Below are 9,927 nucleotides of genomic sequence, written 5' to 3'. Positions count from 1 at the left end.
CTTGCAAAATTTTTCAAAAAAATATGTTATTAGGAGAACAGACGCTCATATTCATATTAATTTCTTTATCGATAGATGTGTGTTCATACTTATATATATTAAACTCATTTTTTGTCATATTTATATGAAGTATTTTCTGACACTTGCAAAATTTTTCAAAAAAATATGTTATTGGGAGAACAGACGCTCATATTCATATTAATTTCTTTATCGATAGATGTGTGTTCATACTTATATATATCAAACTCATTTTTTGTCATATTTATATGAAGTATTTTCTGACACTTGCAAAATTTTTCAATCCTATTATCGTTATATATAATCTTTTGTTAGATTTGTATAGCTTTATATATTTTTTTTTTTTATTATTAATTCTATAGTTTTTATATAATTAATTTATATAGTTAATTTGAAATCAATTATCGATATTACATATCAATATATTTATATATATTTATATATATATATATATTTAATATGCAATATTTGCACATTTTTAAATTTATTATTATATGATGGTTTTTTATGGGCCGATCCCGGCGGTACTGCAATACCGGGCCAACCCGCGGCGGAAGCGGAGCAAGCCCCTGACATTCCGCCAATTTCCAAAAATCAGTTTAATATACTGGATCTGCTATGCAGATACTATCAGATATTAAGCTGATAAGAACAGATACTACACTTTGATCTTAGCCATTCGGCCGAGAAGCGATAAATTTGCGACAGAACAGACAGACAGAAATAAAAATTTATTCAATATATACAGTGTAAAATACAGTGAATTATATGTGGGTTTGTCTACCCTGGGGGTATTTTACCCAAAAGTTTGTGGTTTTACAATATTGTCTATATATTTGTATTTGTACAATATTTTATTCATTATTTCGCAAGGACAAAAAAAGGAGACGATTTTTGTCACCTAAAAAAAATCCTTCATTCATTGTTTTATGGCTTATGTATTCACTGCGGGCTCGATCAGGTAGTTAGGCATGGCATAGTTCCCGTACCAGATCATTTCTGATGTGTACTGGCCTAACGCGCGGATGGTACTATTATCGTGATCCCTACACTTTCGGTAAAAATTCTCGGTGAGCTTTTTTATGTGTTCGAGTATGGTCGGTATGTCCGTCTGTTCGTGTAAATATTTCGTTGGGTAGTAGTGTCTCGTCAGTGGGTTCCTTGATTTGTCTAGTACCAGTCGCAGTGCTTTGTTCTGTGCTATTTGTAGTCTCCGTCTGTTGGTCTTGGTTGTCGCGTTCCATGCCGGAGCGGCGTATGTCAGTAATGGTCTTATCAGTGTCAAGTAAAGTGTCCGCTTGTTCTTCACGCTTAGCGGGCTGTTGTGGTTCAAAAGAGGTCTCAGTAGATTCATCATCCCGTAAGCCTGTCCAATTTTTGTATTCGTATGTTTTGTGAAGCTGAGTCTATAGTCCAAGTTTACGCCAAGGTATTTGACTTCCTTGGACCACTCAGCTTCATGGCCCATTACCTTTAGTTTCGTCAAGTCAGTAAGTGTAATGGACCAACGGCTTTTTGTAAAGAAAATTGCTTCTGTTTTAGAAGGATTGATTTTAATTTGCCATTTTTCCGTGTAATCAGTCAGGGCGTCTATATGTCTCTGTATTTTTGTAGTCAGTAGCGTAGGTGAACGTGATGATCTGTAAATGGCAGTGTCGTCAGCAAATGTCAACAGTGTTGTGTCGGCGTCAGTGGGCATGTCGTGGATGTAGACGTTAAACAAGGACGGTCCCAGGATCGAGCCCTGCGGTACTCCCGCCGTCACTTGTTTAATCGTCGAGGGTGTGTTGTCTACTTGAACTGTGAAATTACGGTCTGCGAGGTAAGAATGGAGTAGTTTTGTGATGTATGGTGGAAAGTTAAGGGTTATGAATTTGTGTATCAGTCCGTCCATCCAGATGGTGTCAAAAGCCTTCTCGAAATCGAGCAACCCAATCCGGTATGGTTTCGTCTATTGAAGTTGAGTACAGTGTTTTCTATTAGTTGTGTCAGTGGATGTAACGTAGAGTGCTGTTCCTTAAAGCCGTACTGTGTGTCTGGTATAATCTTGTTTCGTCTGATGTGTCTGTTGATGCGTTTGAGCAGTATCTTTTCAGTTACTTTGCTCATTGTATTGAGGAGGCTGATTGGTCTGTAATTTTGCGGAGAGTCTGGCTGTTTCCTCGGCTTCAGGATAGGAAATATGGTTGATGTTTTCCATGAAGCAGGAAAGTGGCCTTTGGCCATTATACGGTTAATCAGTCGTGTAATTAGTATGTATGCGTTCGTTGGTAGTTGTTTCAGTATTATATTTTGTAGTCCGTCCGGTCCGGGTGCTTTCCTGTTCGGTAGTTTTCTGATTGTCAACTTTATTTCTGAAACTGTGGCAGGGTCTATTCGTAGGTCTTTGTCGTTAAATTGTTCAGTAAAATTTTGAATAGAATTGCGTACGTCTCGTCTTAAGTCTGCGTTGGACATGTCGGCGTTTTGTCTGTGTATGTTTTCAAAGTGTGTTGCTAAAATTTCTGCTTTGTCTGCTGGTGTCGTGGCGTAGTTGTTGTCAGGTAGTTTGAGTGGCGGGATAGGTGTTGTTTTCCTCGTCAGTCTTTTGGCTGTTTGCCAAACTTTGTGCGGGTCAGTGTTGATGGTTTCTAGTTTTTTAGTCCAAGTGTCATTCCGGTGCTCACGTATCTCATTATGAATAATTTTTGTCAGTCTGTTTACGTGTTCCTTTAGTAGTCTGTCACCAGTACGTTGCCACAGTTTCTTTATATTGTTCTTTAATTTAATTTTTACTAATATTTGTTGAGGAAGCGTGTCAAATGTGGATGTATTTGCGTGTCGCAGCGGTATTGTGTGTTGGATGGTGTCCGTGATCGTCCGTGTCAGATGTGTCACAGCCTCCTCTATGTCTGTATTGGTCTCTATGGGTATCGTGTGTCGTATATTGTCTGTAATAATTTCTCTAAAAAGTGGCCAGTTGGCTCTGGAATAATCCAAAATGTTGCGTGCTGGAGTATTGTCGACGTCGAGTCTGTCAGAGATAGTCATAAAAACAGGGTTATGGTCAGAGTTGAAAAGTGTTCTAGTTATGGGTTCGGATGTTATGTGAAGATTTTTTGTCAAGGCCAGGTCGATCGTGCTGTGATGGTGCGTCTGTACGGTGGCGTATCTGGTCGGCGTGTCAGGATAGTGTAGTTGTGCGTCCGTGGTGTTGTGTTCCGTCAGATATTCGTAGAGTCGGATTCCGTTCGCGTTGTTGTAGTTGCAGTTCCAGGATGTATGTTGCGCGTTGAAGTCTCCTGCCATTAAGACGTGTGTATTTGAGTCAAGTAGGTTTTGTAGGTCCGTCAGTTGCAGTCCGCTTGCCGGGATGTAAATCGATATTATAGTCACTTTTTGACCTCTTTTGTATACATTAATAGTTGTTATTTCAGAACCGCCCGCTGTCAGGTTTGGCACTTGCTCGTGTCTTATATTAGACTTGATCAATATCGCAGTGCCTCCCCATCCGCGTGAGTTTGTCGGTCTGTCGTTCCTGTATACTTTGTAGTTGTTGATGTAAAGTCTGTCCGTAGGTTTAAGGTGTGTCTCGTTAATTAGTACAATGTCCAAGTCATATTTTGTTATGGTCTGTTTCAGTTCGTCTACGTTGTTTTTGAGTCCGTTGGAGTTGAAGTACATTATGTGTATGTCGCGTGCGTGATTTATGGGCATGCCGTTAAAAAGTTAAGTATGGTTGTGTATTTGTCATTGTAAGTCATATTTGTGTTCAATGTCTTTGTCAGTTTATAAAGCTCACTGAAAATTTGTCTTACCTCGGGATCCGCGAATAACTTCCTGATCTCACCCATAACAGTAAATAGTCCCTCTGGTGTACTCAGGTCTGGATCGGACTGGCTGGTGGTAGGCCGGATTCGTGAGGATGCTGGCCGGATCGGTTCTGGTGCTGGCTGGATCTTCGGCGATGGATACTGGGAGGCCGGCGGTATACGTGGTGATGATGGTACCGGGAGTTCAGGAAACGCAGATCTGTTGTTATGGCCATCGTTGGTGGGTTTTAAAGCTGACGAGAAGCTCCTCGTCAGCGGCGCGGGTGTTGGCGCTGGCCTGTATGTTTGGTGTCTTTTTGCGCATCTTTATCCCTTTTTGCTCTATAGTTAATTAGAGCTGGGCATTGTGAGTAGTTAGCCGGGTGGTTTTCTTGGCAGTTCACGCATTTCGGGTCCTCGGTTGGTGGCTTCGTGCACACTCCCGGTGGGTGCACGTTCGTGCATTTTATGCATCTATACCGCATGTCGCACGTGTACGAGGTATGGCCGAAGTTCAGGCACTTGTGGCACTGTATAGTCTTATTTAGTGGCCTGTAACTCTCCCATTTGAATATATGCCCTTCTATATTGTTTATTTCCTTCAGTTTGGCCATCTCTTGTTCCTTATCTAGAAGGACAATATATATAGGGAGTTTGCGCTGACTGCCGTCCGATTCCTTCTTCTTAATTTGGACCACCTGCTTTACCTTAATGCCCTTGGCTTTCAGCTCTTCTAGAACCACCGTTTCAGTCATGTCTGGATTTAGGCCAGTGATAGTGATTTTCTTAGGGATGTCGTGCTGCATAGTATAGGTGTAAAATTGGAAATCACAATCCCTTAGTATGGTTTTCAGTTTTTCATGTTCTGCAATCGTATCGGCATATATTTTGTGCAATTGTGGCTTTAAATATTGGGTCCTGAATATTATTTTCGTCGTATCTTTGATATATTTGATCACTTTCAAATCCAGCTGGCCTTTGACGATGATAGGTGGAATCTTTGACTCGGTACGGTGGTGTTCTTGGCTGCTAATTGCCCGTTTTCGATGTAGATGGCTTCAGAGTGTTAACGTTCTGGTTTCCTATCACATTTTCTGCGTTGTTTTGCCTTAACCGCTTCTTGCGTTTCACTACCCGGTACTCGTCTATCTCTCGATCCGTGTCCATTTCACTCCGGTCCGATAATGCCTGGTACTTATTTTTAGGACGGTGCTCGTCAAGACGTCCATGTCTTGCGACATTTCCTAGGCTCCCGCCCGGGAATTCTAGCGATTTTATTCGATGTCCACTGAATTTATTAAAATATAAAACACTGTACTTTAGAAAATTTTGAATAACACTTTCAAATGTGCTGACTTTCAATCCATTACCAATTCCGACCAGAATTTGGAAAGAAAGTAGCAAAAGGCACGTTCACCTTATAATTTTGGTCGGAAGCGGAGCAAGCCCCTGACAAATTTGCGCTTTGTTTAGAAAAGACGCAATATTAGACCGATACTTAGAATCGAACGATCTTGATCAAATCGATCAATTGATCCGATTGCGATCTCGATCGATGCGATAATTTCGAACAGACGACAGACAGAAATAAAATTTATTCAATATATACAGTGTAAAATACAGTGAATTATATGTGGGTTTGTCTACCCTGGGGGTATTTTACCCAAAAGTTTGTGGTTTTACAATATTGTCTATATATTTGTATTTGTACAATATTTTATTCATTATTTCGCAAGGACAAAAAAAGGAGACGATTTTTGTCACCTAAAAAAAATCCTTCATTCATTGTTTTATGGCTTATGTATTCACTGCGGGCTCGATCAGGTAGTTAGGCATGGCATAGTTCCCGTACCAGATCATTTCTGATGTGTACTGGCCTAACGCGCGGATGGTACTATTATCGTGATCCCTACACTTTCGGTAAAAATTCTCGGTGAGCTTTTTTATGTGTTCGAGTATGGTCGGTATGTCCGTCTGTTCGTGTAAATATTTCGTTGGGTAGTAGTGTCTCGTCAGTGGGTTCCTTGATTTGTCTAGTACCAGTCGCAGTGCTTTGTTCTGTGCTATTTGTAGTCTCCGTCTGTTGGTCTTGGTTGTCGCGTTCCATGCCGGAGCGGCGTATGTCAGTAATGGTCTTATCAGTGTCAAGTAAAGTGTCCGCTTGTTCTTCACGCTTAGCGGGCTGTTGTGGTTCAAAAGAGGTCTCAGTAGATTCATCATCCCGTAAGCCTGTCCAATTTTTGTATTCGTATGTTTTGTGAAGCTGAGTCTATAGTCCAAGGTTACGCCAAGGTATTTGACTTCCTTGGACCACTCAGCTTCATGGCCCATTACCTTTAGTTTCGTCAAGTCAGTAAGTGTAATGGACCAACGGCTTTTTGTAAAGAAAATTGCTTCTGTTTTAGAAGGATTGATTTTAATTTGCCATTTTTCCGTGTAATCAGTCAGGGCGTCTATATGTCTCTGTATTTTTGTAGTCAGTAGCGTAGGTGAACGTGATGATCTGTAAATGGCAGTGTCGTCAGCAAATGTCAACAGTGTTGTGTCGGCGTCAGTGGGCATGTCGTGGATGTAGACGTTAAACAAGGACGGTCCCAGGATCGAGCCCTGCGGTACTCCCGCCGTCACTTGTTTAATCGTCGAGGGTGTGTTGTCTACTTGAACTGTGAAATTACGGTCTGCGAGGTAAGAATGGAGTAGTTTTGTGATGTATGGTGGAAAGTTAAGGGTTATGAATTTGTGTATCAGTCCGTCCATCCAGATGGTGTCAAAAGCCTTCTCGAAATCGAGCAACACCAATCCGGTATGGTTTCGTCTATTGAAGTTGAGTACAGTGTTTTCTATTAGTTGTGTCAGTGGATGTAACGTAGAGTGCTGTTCCTTAAAGCCGTACTGTGTGTCTGGTATAATCTTGTTTCGTCTGATGTGTCTGTTGATGCGTTTGAGCAGTACCTTTTCAGTTACTTTGCTCATTGTATTGAGGAGGCTGATTGGTCTGTAATTTTGCGGAGAGTCTGGCTGTTTCCTCGGCTTCAGGATAGGAAATATGGTTGATGTTTTCCATGAAGCAGGAAAGTGGCCTTTGGCCATTATACGGTTAACCAGTCGTGTGATTAGTATGTATGCGTTCGTTGGTAGTTGTTTCAGTATTATATTTTGTAGTCCGTCCGGTCCGGGTGCTTTCCTGTTCGGTAGTTTTCTGATTGTCAACTTTATTTCTGAAACTGTGGCAGGGTCTATTCGTAGGTCTTTGTCGTTAAATTGTTCAGTAAAATTTTGAATAGAATTGCGTACGTCTCGTCTTAAGTCTGCGTTGGACATGTCGGCGTTTTGTCTGTGTATGTTTTCAAAGTGTGTTGCTAAAATTTCTGCTTTGTCTGCTGGTGTCGTGGCGTAGTTGTTGTCAGGTAGTTTGAGTGGCGGGATAGGTGTTGTTTTCCTCGTCAGTCTTTTGGCTGTTTGCCAAACTTTGTGCGGGTCAGTGTTGATGGTTTCTAGTTTTTTAGTCCAAGTGTCATTCCGGTGCTCACGTATCTCATTATGAATAATTTTTGTCAGTCTGTTTACGTGTTCCTTTAGTAGTCTGTCACCAGTACGTTGCCACAGTTTCTTTATATTGTTCTTTAATTTAATTTTTACTAATATTTGTTGAGGAAGCGTGTCAAATGTGGATGTATTTGCGTGTCGCAGCGGTATTGTGTGTTGGATGGTGTCCGTGATCGTCCGTGTCAGATGTGTCACAGCCTCCTCTATGTCTGTATTGGTCTCTATGGGTATCGTGTGTCGTATATTGTCTGTAATAATTTCTCTAAAAAGTGGCCAGTTGGCTCTGGAATAATCCAAATGTTGCGTTCTGGAGTATTGTCGACGTCGAGTCTGTCAGAGATAGTCATAAAAACAGGGTTATGGTCAGAGTTGAAAAGTGTTCTAGTTATGGGTTCGGATGTTATGTGAAGATTTTTTGTCAAGGCCAGGTCGATCGTGCTGTGATGGTGCGTCTGTACGGTGGCGTATCTGGTCGGCGTGTCAGGATAGTGTAGTTGTGCGTCCGTGGTGTTGTGTTCCGTCAGATATTCGTAGAGTCGGATTCCGTTCGCGTTGTTGTAGTTGCAGTTCCAGGATGTATGTTGCGCGTTGAAGTCTCCTGCCATTAAGACGTGTGTATTTGAGTCAAGTAGGTTTGTAGGTCCGTCAGTTGCAGTCCGCTTGCCGGGATGTAAATCGATATTATAGTCACTTTTTGACCTCTTTTGTATACATTAATAGTTGTTATTTCAGAACCGCCCGCTGTCAGGTTTGGCACTTGCTCGTGTCTGATATTAGACTTGATCAATATGCAGTGCCTCCCCATCCGCGTGAGTTTGTCGGTCTGTCGTTCCTGTATACTTTGTAGTTGTTGATGTAAAGTCTGTCCGTAGGTTTCAGGTGTGTCTCGTTAATTAGTACAATGTCCAAGTCATATTTTGTTATGGTCTGTTTCAGTTCGTCTACGTTGTTTTTGAGTCCGTTGGAGTTGAAGTACATTATGTGTATGTCGCGTGCGTGATTTATGGGCATGCCGTTAAAAAGTTAAGTATGGTTGTGTATTTGTCATTGTAAGTCATATTTGTGTTCAATGTCTTTGTCAGTTTATAAAGCTCACTGAAAATTTGTCTTACCTCGGGATCCGCGAATAACTTCCTGATCTCACCCATAACAGTAAATAGTCCCTCCGGTGTACTCAGGTCTGGATCGGACTGGCTGGTGGTAGGCCGGATTCGTGAGGATGCTGGCCGGATCGGTTCTGGTGCTGGCTGGATCTTCGGCGATGGATACTGGGAGGCCGGCGTGTTCGTGGTGATGATGGTACCGGGAGTTCAGGAAACGCAGATCTGTTGTTGGCCATCGTTGGTGGGTTTTAAAGCTGACGAGAAGCTCCTCGTCAGCGGCGCGGTGTTGGCGCTGGCTGTATGTTGGGTGTCTCTTTTGCGCATCTTTATCCCTTTTTGCTCTATAGTTAATTAGAGCTGGGCATTGTGAGTAGTTAGCCGGGTGGTTTCTTGGCAGTTCACGCATTTCGGGTCCTCGGTTGGTGGCTTCGTGCACACTCCCGGTGGGTGCACGTTCGTGCATTTTATGCATCTATACCGCATGTCGCACGTGTACGAGGTATGGCCGAAGTTCAGGCACTTGTGGCACTGTATAGTCTTATTTAGTGGCCTGTAACTCTCCCATTTGAATATATGCCCTTCTATATTGTTTATTTCCTTCAGTTGGCCATCTCTTGTTCCTTATCTAGAAGGACAATATATATAGGGAGTTTGCGCTGACTGCCGTCCGATTCCTTCTTCTTAATTTGGACCACCTGCTTTACCTTAATGCCCTTGGCTTTCAGCTCTTCTAGAACCACCGTTTCAGTCATCTGGATTTAGGCCAGTGATAGTGATTTTCTTAGGGATGTCGTGCTGCAGTATAGTTAAATGTAAAATTGGAAATCACAATCCCTTAGTATGCTTTTAAATTTTTCGTGTTCTGCAATCGTATCGGCGAAATATTTTGTAATTGGGGTTTTAAATATTGGGTCCTGAATATTATTTTCGTCGTATCTTTGATATATTTGATCACTTTTAATCCAGCTGGCCTTTGACGATGATAGGTGGAATCTTTGGATCTGTTACGGTGGTGTTCTTGGTGCTAAATTCCCCGTTTTCGATGTAGATGGCTTCAGAGTGTTAACAGTCTGGTTTCCTATCACATTGTCTGCGTTGTTTTGCCTTAACCGCTTCTTGCGTTTGACCTCGGTACTCGTCTATCTCTCGATCCGTGTCCATTTCACTCCGGTCCGATAATGCCTGGTACTTGTTTTTAGGACGGTGCTCGTCAAGACACCATGTCTTGCGACATTTTCCGAGGCTCCCGCCGGGAATTCTGGCGATTTTATTACGATGTCCACTGAATTTATTAAAATATAAAACACTGTACTTTAGAAAATTTTGAATAACACTTTCAAATGTGCTGACTTTCAATCCATTACCAATTCCGACCCAGAATTTGGAAAAGAAAGTAGCAAAAGGCACGTTCACCTTATAATTTTGCGTCGGAAGCGGAGCAAGCCCCTGACAAATTTGCGCTTTGTTTA

At 41.9% G+C, this 9,927-nt stretch overlaps 1 non-coding gene across 1 annotated transcript; it reads right to left on the bottom strand.

The window, feature by feature from the left end:
- Positions 1-520: 520 nt before the first annotated feature.
- Positions 521-713, bottom strand: LOC113370719. The gene has a single exon (XR_003366617.1). It is a non-coding gene; the product is annotated as a U2 spliceosomal RNA (small nuclear RNA).
- Between the last annotated feature and the right edge of the window lie 9,214 nt (positions 714-9,927).

This window comes from Ctenocephalides felis, unplaced genomic scaffold (genome assembly GCF_003426905.1).
Source record: "Ctenocephalides felis isolate EL2017-DRISC unplaced genomic scaffold, ASM342690v1 CF-g0.4_SCAFFOLD_00091, whole genome shotgun sequence".
Taxonomy (NCBI): Eukaryota; Metazoa; Arthropoda; class Insecta; order Siphonaptera; family Pulicidae; genus Ctenocephalides; species Ctenocephalides felis.
Note: the sequence above shows the minus strand (reverse complement) of the source record. Positions and strands in the feature narration are given on the sequence as shown.